The sequence below is a fragment of the Oryzias melastigma genome, linkage group LG17 (assembly GCF_002922805.2).
Source record: "Oryzias melastigma strain HK-1 linkage group LG17, ASM292280v2, whole genome shotgun sequence".
NCBI lineage: Eukaryota > Metazoa > Chordata > Actinopteri > Beloniformes > Adrianichthyidae > Oryzias > Oryzias melastigma.
In genome coordinates, this window is record NC_050528.1 from 3,944,360 (window position 1) to 3,954,766 (window position 10,407).

Here is a 10,407-nt window from a genome sequence, read left to right on the forward strand (position 1 = left end):
AATACATATATATGTGTAAATTTATATACATATTTACATATATATGTATATGTATCTATAACTACATCAGTGTATAATATATATATATATATATGTATATATATATGTTTGGGCTATAAAAGTTAACGCATTAACATACGTGATTAATAAAAAAGAATTAACGCGTTAATATTAACTCAAATTAATCAAACCTTATAGAGGAACTGTCCTTCGCTTTGACTCGGCGGTTCGGGCCTTCATAGTGTGCGTTAACATATTTAATCAGGTACTATCCCACTTATACCATGGTAATTCAAGGTCAGCCAATATATATATGTTGGCCAAACTTACAATGAACTAGATCACATTAGGGACCCAATACGATTGGCACGATGGCCGACCATAATGAAGCATAATCTGGCCCTTTACGGAAGCCCCTTTCACCTAAAAGGGGGTATTTTCATGACTTAATAAAGAGAAGAACAACAATGCATTACATTTGGCAAAGTAAAATAAAACTTAAACTTAAGGTGAAATGATCATACAGTCTCTGTTTCTAATGTTTGGTTGGAACCACGGCTTCAACTAAACCATCTAATGAGATCTGTGGTGTTTGATTAACAGTCTCTGAACAAAGCTCCAGTCCCATGAACCATTTCAAAAGATACTAATCTGTTTTCTTATGGATACACAAAGAAAGAAAATATATTAATCATATATCTGGATTAGATGGACAATATATGAAATATTCCTCTGTCTGTGGAGCTATTCATCACATGTTCTTTGTCAAAACAAAGCAGTGATGCGTTCATGTGCTTGAACAGGTTGAACATCTTTCTATGGTTGACATGTGATCACACAACACCCTGGGTTTAAGGAGGTGTTTTTAATATTCCTGTTGTAGTTGTGTTAATCCGGGTGGATGTTGTTAAAGCATCAATGAAACAACACAATTTCTACAATTTTTTTACCTCTGAATCATATAGAACAGGAGTCTCCAACCTGCAGCTCCAGAGCCACATGTGGCTCTTTTATCTCTATGGTGGCTCTCTGGATGAAGAAAAATAAAATAATAATTTTCTAAAAAAATTGAGTTTTAGCTTCTATTTTAGCAACATGCTAACGTTTTTGGCTAGTTGGTTATCTACTGGGGTTTTTAGGCTAATTTAGAGTTTTAGCTTCTATTTTAGCCACATGCTAACGTTTTTGGCTAGTTTTTTGTCTACTGTTTTTTTTAAGCTAATTTAGAGTTTTAGCTTCTATTTTAGCAACATGCTAACGTTTTTGGCAGGTTTGTTATCTACTGGGGTTTTTAGGCTAATTTAGACTTTTAGCTTCTATTTTAGTCACATGCTAATGTTTTTGGCTAGTTTTTTGTCTATTGGTTTTTTTAAGCTAATTTAGAGTTTTAGCTTCTATTTTAGCAACATGCTAACGTTTTTGATTGATCTAATTTACTGGGGAATTTTATGCTAATTTGGAGTTTAGCTAATATTTTAGTAAAATGCTGATGTTTTCAGCTAATTTGTTATCTACTGAAATATTTTTGTATAATTTAGAATTTACCTTCTATTTTAGCAACATGCTAACATTTTTGGCTAATTTAGTTTAGTGAGGAACTTTAGGCTATTATTGAGTTCAGCTAGTAATTAAGCAACAAGCTAGCTTTTTCTTTTGCAGATTTGGCCGGGGAGAGGGAAGTCTGGGCATCTTTGCTTAGACTGCTGCCCCCGCGACCCGGTCCCGGATGAAGCGGAAGAAGATGGATGGATGGATGGAGATTTGGCCTCTAATTAATTTGGGGTTTCGCTAATATTCTAGCAATATTGTAATATTTTTAGCTAATTTGTTATCCACTCGGGGTTTAAGGCTAATTTTGAGTTTAGCTTTTATTTCAGCAACATGCTAACATTTTTGGCTGAATTGAATTTACAGAGAAATGTTATGCTAATTTGAAATTCAGCTAGTAATTAAGCAACAAGCTTGCTTTTTGCTACTAAAGGTAAAAACATAAAAAATGAGAGATGCTACTTTCTTTTTTAAGATTTTTTGCTTTTGTTCGGGCCAAAAAATATATACATTATTCACAATAAAAAATACAAAAAGAAGATTATGAGTGCAAATCCAAATTTCTTAAAGGCTAAAGTAAGTCAGTGTGGCTCCTTCTAGCTTTCGATCAGTAGAAAACAAACCCAAATGGCTCTTTTGCTGTTACAGGTTGCCGACCCCTGGTATAGAATAAAGCCATACCTGGTCACCTGGATCTCTATAACGGATATTTCTCCATCATTGTGTAACAAGAATTGCAATGAGGGTGAAAAAAATAACTGAGATGGAAAAATGGTTTCGCTTTGTGAGTCCGTGACCTGCTGCCACACCGCTCACCTGAGGTTTTGGAGTTTTCCATGTACCCTGATGCCTCATCCTGTTTTCCTTTTCCAGCGTTCCGCCCAGTTTTTGAGCAAATTATGGAAAAAGGATCCATTTCAGTGGATGACAGGTGTACAGCATGAGCAGGTTCAGAACAGAAAGTCATTAGAAGAAAGTTTAAACTTGCCCGAATGAGTCATTTGGCTTTGTTTAAAATTCCAGAAAACCATCAAAAGGATCTCCCGGCTGCTGCAGGACACATAAGTTCATGAAGAGGATGCATAACGCTAAAACTGTCTCTCTGCTACGCTGCTGCAACTAAATGGCAAGAAAAATGTTGTTCATAAAATACACAAACACAAGCTCAACCATCCAATGACATTATTTGCTGCTAGAAGATAGAAGCTGGGGAGCGTATGGTGTACTTTGTCCTCTATTTCTACCTATTCTAATATTTTTCATCATTTATTTTTCATTCAGTTCTCCATGCCTCTGTTTGGTGCAGTGTGATTCATGTGTTGTTCCTCACATGAATCTTGTCTGTGCACCTGTCCTTGGCCGTGGACCTCGCCTCTGGCTCGTCTGGCGCCCCCAGCTCCATGAAGCCCGTCTGCTACGCTATTCAAACACGTAAATTTAGATAATATCATTCTTTTTTAACAGTCCTGGTACATCGCCTGTCCGTCCTGAGAGAGGATCCCTCCTTCATGTGGACTTTCTTGATGTTTCTTCTTTTTTTCACAGAATCTGATTTCTTTTTTTATTTTTTTAGGAGGTTTTCTTTTACAAGGAGGAGAGTCTAAGGGCAGGTACGCCCAGTTTAGTTTATCAATCAGTTATTGTTTATACTGTATGACAGATGAGGGTTTAGTGCATGTGCAGCAGAGCTGTTGTGATGTAAAGAAGGATCGTTCATTCAAACAGAGTCTGTCCAAGACAGTTTGATTGATTTAAAAGGAGAAATACTTGGAAATACAAAATGATTTCTTATTACGTTTGATCTCTTTCATAAGAAACATACATGTTAAAAACTCTAAAAACAGGATTTTCATCAGAGGGGGACTTTAGAAAACAACTTTAAACACCACTAAAGCTTCAAATGCCCCAACAATTGGAGAATTAGATTCTAATTCGGCTTAACTCCTGCTTTCGTTTGCCATCATTCACATTTTGACGTGTTTCATTTCGTCCATTCAGGTGACATATCTCATTTGCTTAAACGGCATTAGGAGACGTTTGCAGCCTCTGCTCTACGCTCGAACACACAGACGGTTAAAGTGTTTCCATATTGCCGTTTGACCTCGCTGCCATACCAATTCACGTGCCATTAAGCGCTGGGAGAGCTTAATGCTCCCTGGCACCAGAACACAGATAAAATAAAACATGCTTCCAGGATATCAGCATATATGAGCTTCAATATGCCGGCGTGCTTCGGGTGATTTATGGACTATTTCTGTGCGTCCAGAGATTTGTTTATGGAGTCCTTTGAAGACTTATCCTATACATATTGTTTCAGTATCCACAGAGGGTGTGGAGGTAACGACACCCCGCAGGATAATGAAACCACACAAAGGCGAGCTCGCCAATTAGTCTGAGTAATGTACAATGAACAAGGAGGTGATGATTGGGAGGAAAAAAAGCAAACAGAAACCTTCATACTTTTAAAGCCGGCTCCTGCAACCGTAAACCCGTACTTTAGAGGCGCAGGATAGGCCCCAGCCTGACACTGAAGACTCCGACTTAATGACACACATTAAAAGAAAATTAGGAGGCCCACGTGGCAACGCGCTCACTCCATCTCCCTGCTAGCCAGAGACTCTGGTCTTTCTGCTCAGATGAAACTTCAAAGGAGAGGACATGAGACCACAGATTCAGAGAAACTGAATGAACTGCAGCCAAACTCCGCCCCCTCCAGCTTGTTATTTCTTTCTTTATGCTCTTACAACCGAGGAGTTTATTTGACGAACGGACAAACAGAAATTTGATTTCTCTGTCAGAAATATGGAGGTTTGCACAAAACAAAGCTGTCGCAGTAGCAAACTCACAGGGGGAAATACGAAATCAAAAACCTGCTTTGTGTCCAGAAGCCCGTGAAATAGAACAGTGGAATTGTTGCTCTAGAAGTTCAGTTTCTGTAAGAACCAGATGTTAGAGTTTTGGTCATCGGAGGGTTTTATCCTTTGCTTTGTTTGGCGTTAATAAAAATTCTTTACATATCGCGGAGCACAAGCAATGTTGGGAAAAGTCGTCCACAATCAGTAAGAGATCAAACTACTTTTTCATATCTAACAGATCTAACAGAAACAGGAATTCTGTCAAAAAATATGAGGACCCGAACAACCAAAAGAGCAGCTGAGGCTGTGCTTCAGAAAGAGAAAATAATATCGTTGAATTTGCGTGCTGTAGCAAGGGAGCGATGACTTCTGACTTTTAAAACGTTTTGAGTAATTTAAAGATGGCGGCACCGCTACCTCCTTAAAACATGAAGCTCTCCCCAGAGCACTACTCCCAGTCATGACAAAGACGCTAAACTAATGATATTATTGGATATATCCGATTAAGAAAGTGAGAAAGTGTGAAGTTTTTACCAGATATGATTCACAATCGAAGTTCAAAGCAGCTGATTAGAAAACTCTAATGTCCCAGCATTCTAGCAGCATTTAAACGCATCATTTACACACAAATCTTGGAGACGTGAGAAGAGACTTACATCATTTATCATTCGTTAAAGTTATACCCATTTATAGTCGTATGTGCAGGAAAGCATCTCTGGTTCTTGGCTGGATGGCCGTCATGTCCCACATTCACTGATACGAATAAGATTTTAGTGATTTAGATGACTTAGTTCATCAGTGAGGGGGTTTGACTTAAAACTTCAAGCCAAATTTTTAATATTTTACCTTTCTTTTGTACTTAGAAATGAAAGTTATTGTTTGAAAACATGTGGAGAAACAACAATAAATGTAGTATTGAAAAAAAGGAAAACCATGAGAATATTTATGGAATTCATTTTTTTAAAATGGGTCTTTGATTCTAATATGTTTCAGAGTAAATTCAGTTCAGGAAAAACGTAGAAACAGCTGTGATGACAAATGTTTAACTTTGCAGAGAGACACAGCTATGGAAAAGCAGATTTAAATTAACAAAATGTCAAATGAAATAAAACATATATTAACTAATGAGAATTATTTAAATGAAAGTGCATTATGCAGTATAGATACATTTGTAAAATGCTTACATATTGTAATTAGATGCATTGCAATGTAAAATTTGGGTTTTTTTTTTGCAAAAAATTTTAGTTTTTTTTTAAATTTAGTTTATAAAATTTTTACTTTAGTTTGAAAGTTTATCTTGAAAGAAAAATGCAAAACTTAAGGTTGAAATATGAAATAAAACTGGAGTTTTGGTTCTTGTTGTTTTCAAGCACCAAAAATCTGTATTTAAAATCACAAAATATATACTTTTTTATTTCTCTTTGAAATCGCAATTTTATTTTATTTTTTTTTATTGATTTTTTTAAAGCTTCATCAAAAGTCCTTTTTGAAGTTTGAACATTCTTATTACATCTGTAATTACTTGTGGGATAACTTGCATTATTTCAATTTTTTTTTTTTGTATTTATTGATTTATTTTGTTTTTGTTTGAAAATAAATGAGAATTCATTTATAACCGTGACTCAGTTGATGTTGTGACATTTAAACCTTGTGTTTTATTAAGGCCTCATCTGTTGTCTTTTTAGGTTAATATTTTACACAGCAGGTTTGTTTATAATTGGGTCATAAAAAATAAAAAAAACGACCTGAAATTTCGTCAAATGAGGAATCAAGAATAAACCATAATATGATCCGAGTTATAAAAAGATTATCCGCTGTTCTCAGTACGACGTGCATGAAGGAAAAAAGGAAAATCCGAGTCTGATATCCAACATGAAAGTCTTAAGTAACAAGCTGTCAGGCTGCATCTGGAGCGCACCGCTTATTGAGCTGTTCCAAGCTCAAATTAGTTTCAGAAGAACTTCAGAAGTTACCACGAAAGCAGTTTGTGTCGGTCACATGCAGCAGGAAGCGACAGAGATAAAGGAAAAAACATGAGGAGGGAAGACAGATGACCTGCAGTTCACTCGCTCTTTAATCTGAGGAGCATCAAACATCAGCGACTTTAAATGTGGACGTTCTAAAGATGAGGAGGCAGAAGTAAAGTTCTGGTGAAGAGTGGTGGGACGGCAGAAGACCAGGAGCCCTCTTCCTCTGAGAGGAGTGACATTTGGAACAAAGAGCTCAGTTATGTGAACTGCTCTCTGCGGTGCCGGCAGACTGACAGAGGCCAAATAGTCCCGCCCGCCCGCCCGCCAAGTCAACCGCCCACGTAGGGTGGGGTCATTCCCGGATGACTCATTCATGTACAGGGAAACAGGAACACACACACACGCACACACAGAGTTGACTGTTTCTGCTCAAAAACACGACTTCTGCAGGATAAACGTGATGTTCAGGAACGCTGAACTTTCTCCCAGCGCCTTCGTCTTCAGCTCAGGTGAAAGTGCTGCTGGGATTGTCTGTCTGTCTGTCTCGTGTCACTGATAATGACTGCACAGGCGGCCTTTGTTTGCTCTTGTTCTTCGGGCAACCTGCCAGCACAAATAAGAGCTTTTATCCTCTTTTTTTTCTTTTTTAGGACAGTTCATTCCTCGGAAAGTCAATATTTCAAAATCCGTTTAGCTCTGGTGGATTAAACCAACCAGACAAGAAAAAAAACATTTTACAGGACTTTCTTTATGAGGCTCAGGTATCAGCTATAAGCAGCTTTAAAACTGTGTGAAAGAAAGGAAAGCCGTGATCTGATCGCTCAGCCGATATCCCGATAACTGCCGCGGCGCCGGATGTTGCCTAGCAACACTTTATTTGGCCATAAATAGAAACGGTTGGTCAACACCCGCTCGGGCTTCAACGCCCGTTTTTATGAATGATTAGCGAGTACGAGTGTGCTGAGAGTCATGAAACTTCCAGGAGAAAGTGAAGTTTTTAAAGAAAAACTTACATTTTTTGGATCCAGATAGGAGTGGGATTATATAAGTTCACTTCCTCCTACTGCTTTTCAAGCAATCAATCAAACCCTACCTGACTTTAGTTAATATTTACGAAATTCAATGAATCAAATGTGACACAAGTTTTTATTATTATTATTTCTGTAATGAGTTTGAAACATTTGTGTTTTGTCTTGTATTTTTCACAACTTTAAACAAACCAATCAATCAGATCCACAAACGTAAACGTATTGACATGCTAAAAGTTGATATTTTTTAATGTCTATCAGTCGATATAAAAACCAATTAAAATCCCCACTCCAATAAAAAGTGTGTTTTTCAAGTTATAGTCCCGTCCCGCAGGCTGTGAAATTTGTTCTCCGGATTTGACCCCTCCCCCTGGGGGAGTGGTGAGCTGCAGACACAGGTGCGCTCGGGATCCTTTTGGTAGTTTAACCTCCCAATCCAACTCCTTAGTGCTGAGTGTCCAGCAGGGAGGCACTGAGTCCCATTTTTAGAGTCTTTGGTTTGACTCGGCCGGGATTTGAACTCTCGACCTTCCAGTCTCAGGGCGGACACTCCACCACAAGGCCACTGAGTTGGTTTAACATGTTCTTGTGGCATTTTTTTCATGGTGGAGGTCATGTTTATCCTTTCCTAAAGTAAAAAAAAGTTTTTCTTCTGCTTTTCATTGTCTTGGGGAAGTAACACCCACAACTAATATTTTAAAAATACATTTTCTAAATGTGCTCCACCTTTTGGTTGTGCAGGCAGATTACATTTCTGTTCAACACAAATGGTTGTGAATCGGATAAAAAAATGCTTTTTGAAAAAGATTTGTGATGTAGAAAATACGCTGGGGGAGGATGCTCCGCCCCTTTCTGATGCATCTACGTACAGTCAAATAGATCCACGAGCGTCTTTGTTTTCCTCGTCTGAGCTGGAATCTGGGCGACGGGACAGCTCTGATGTTGCTCGCCATTTTTGTTGCATCGTTAATGTTAGGTTGGGAGTGTGAGAGGCTGTAAGCTAGCAGGAGCTAACGTGTAAACAACTGGGTGATGGGAAGAGGGGTGGGCCTACTGTGTACTAGCATTAGCGACTTTACAGCCCTAATATTTTCTTCTTATTGCTGTTGCTTAAATCATTAGAGGATTGAGATGTCAAGTACCCAGAAAACGGCCCTGAAACTGCCGATACGCCACAAAAGCCTCTGGATGAAAGCCGCCACCGAAAGAGCTTCATGTCACGATCAAATAAAGGAAAAACTGCAGTGGGGTCGCACGTGTTTGGTTAATGCCAAGCAGATGCGGGCGTACTGTATGATTACTGCATCTCAGCGTGGATCCATACCCACACAGACAGGAAAGGGATGACAGCTGTTAGCCATCAGCACCGGCGCTCAGGAGGCCCTGAACTGGAGGCCACGGCAGCGTCTGCACAAATAAACACCAACGTGTGCCCGTGTTCGCGAATGTACACGCCGGATGCACGGGGAAGCGCGTGGAGGCGGGAAGGCCCACCGTACGCCCCTGAAGACTCAGAGTTTATGCCGGAGAACATAAACATCCTGCCCCTCCTCGTGGTTGTTTTGAGGGTGACCCGAAAAAGCCAACAGTTTCCTGACACCTCCTCTGCTGGCGTTCAGGGAAGACTCGAGTGTTTCCCTTTCTGCTGGGTCTCTCCCTGAGCCGAGGGGCGGAGCCACCGTGTGTGAATGATGTGGACTTCGCAGCCTCGACTCAGTCCACACCCTCGACCTAAAGAGGAGTCAGGAGGAGGCGGAGCTAACTCAGCAAGCGCTCTGAGCTCCCTCGGAGCCGGGACTTGACTTGTGAGTCCTCCAGGAGCAACATGTGTGCACGCCGTGACCTGTGCCGACTTTGGGAAGAACTTCCTGACTTTTGGGATCTCTGCAGTCTGAGTGAAGTCGGGCGTCAGGGTTTTTGATCAAATCACATTCAGTCAGTGAGTATGAACATTTCTGCTTCAAGTTCTGTGTGTTTATGTCTGGAAAAGTCCAGTTTAATAGTGAAAAGGGAGTTTTCACAACAAAAATAATCACAGGTTCTTGATGAAAAATAAAAAACTAACTTCATTTCCACAACTATTTTTAATTAAAACAAAATATTTTTGTCCATTTCAGGAATTCATTTGAGCAAATTCACTATAAAAATAAAATGTTTACCAGCTGGTGACCATAATGAATATGAATGCAACAACATAACAAAAAGATGAACAGTTCATAGATGTTTTAATTTAGTTTCTTTTATAAACAAAGTTGTTTACAGAGCTGCAGTTTCATTCTCAGACATAAAAAGGAAAGTGTGCGTGACCTTGGATCATTTTCTTGTTTGCGTCAACAGCAGATGATTAGATACAACTCAGATTTTTTTTATTTTATTTTCCATTTCACAGATTTTAAATATTTTTCTTCTGTTTTACTTGTTCTGCTCCTGCATATAAATGAGTCTGAGTTGGGGCCCTGCAGCCACACATTTCCAAAGTTATTTCGTCAAAGTTTCCATTGTCTAAACTGATGGCTGAATAATTGACTTTTCCACTCCAATCTTTCTTCTCCTTTTTTCCGGCACAACAAGCAACTTATTTTTGTTTTAATTGCTCGCCTCTTTTCGGCCGAATCAGTTCGCAGCTGATCTTAAAGTTTAACAAAAGTTCTTTAAAAACGAAATAAAAATGGAGGACAAAGCCCCCAGCGACCACGTGGCTTCTCCTCTCACCATTCCTCCTTTTCCTCCTTTTTCTTCCTGCTTTCCTCTCCATACGTTGGCACAAACGCAGGAAGTGGGCCAGCGTTTTCCACCTGACTTCAGTTTGCGATGGCGCTCATGCACGCGACGCTCTCCGTTCAGCGCCAGGCCGGTCCATCTGGGTTTTCTCAGAACGCAGTAAAAAAATATCTAATTCTGTCAAGAAACCGCGGCTAAACTGGTCTAAGGAAAACAAACCTGCCATATAGTCTGGGTGAAATGTGCTGAGACAATCCAGAGCTCTTCAAAAAAAAAAAAAAAAAA

General features: G+C 39.3%; 1 long non-coding RNA gene across 1 annotated transcript in view; it reads left to right on the plus strand.

The window, feature by feature from the left end:
- Window positions 1–8,396: 8,396 nt before the first annotated feature.
- Window positions 8,397–10,407, plus strand: part of LOC112147585 — a 20,737-nt gene continuing 18,726 nt past the window's right edge. Inside the window, exon 1 of the long non-coding RNA XR_004949549.1 lies at window positions 8,397–9,340. This is a non-coding gene — a long non-coding RNA (uncharacterized LOC112147585). The remainder of the gene's footprint in view (window positions 9,341–10,407) is intronic.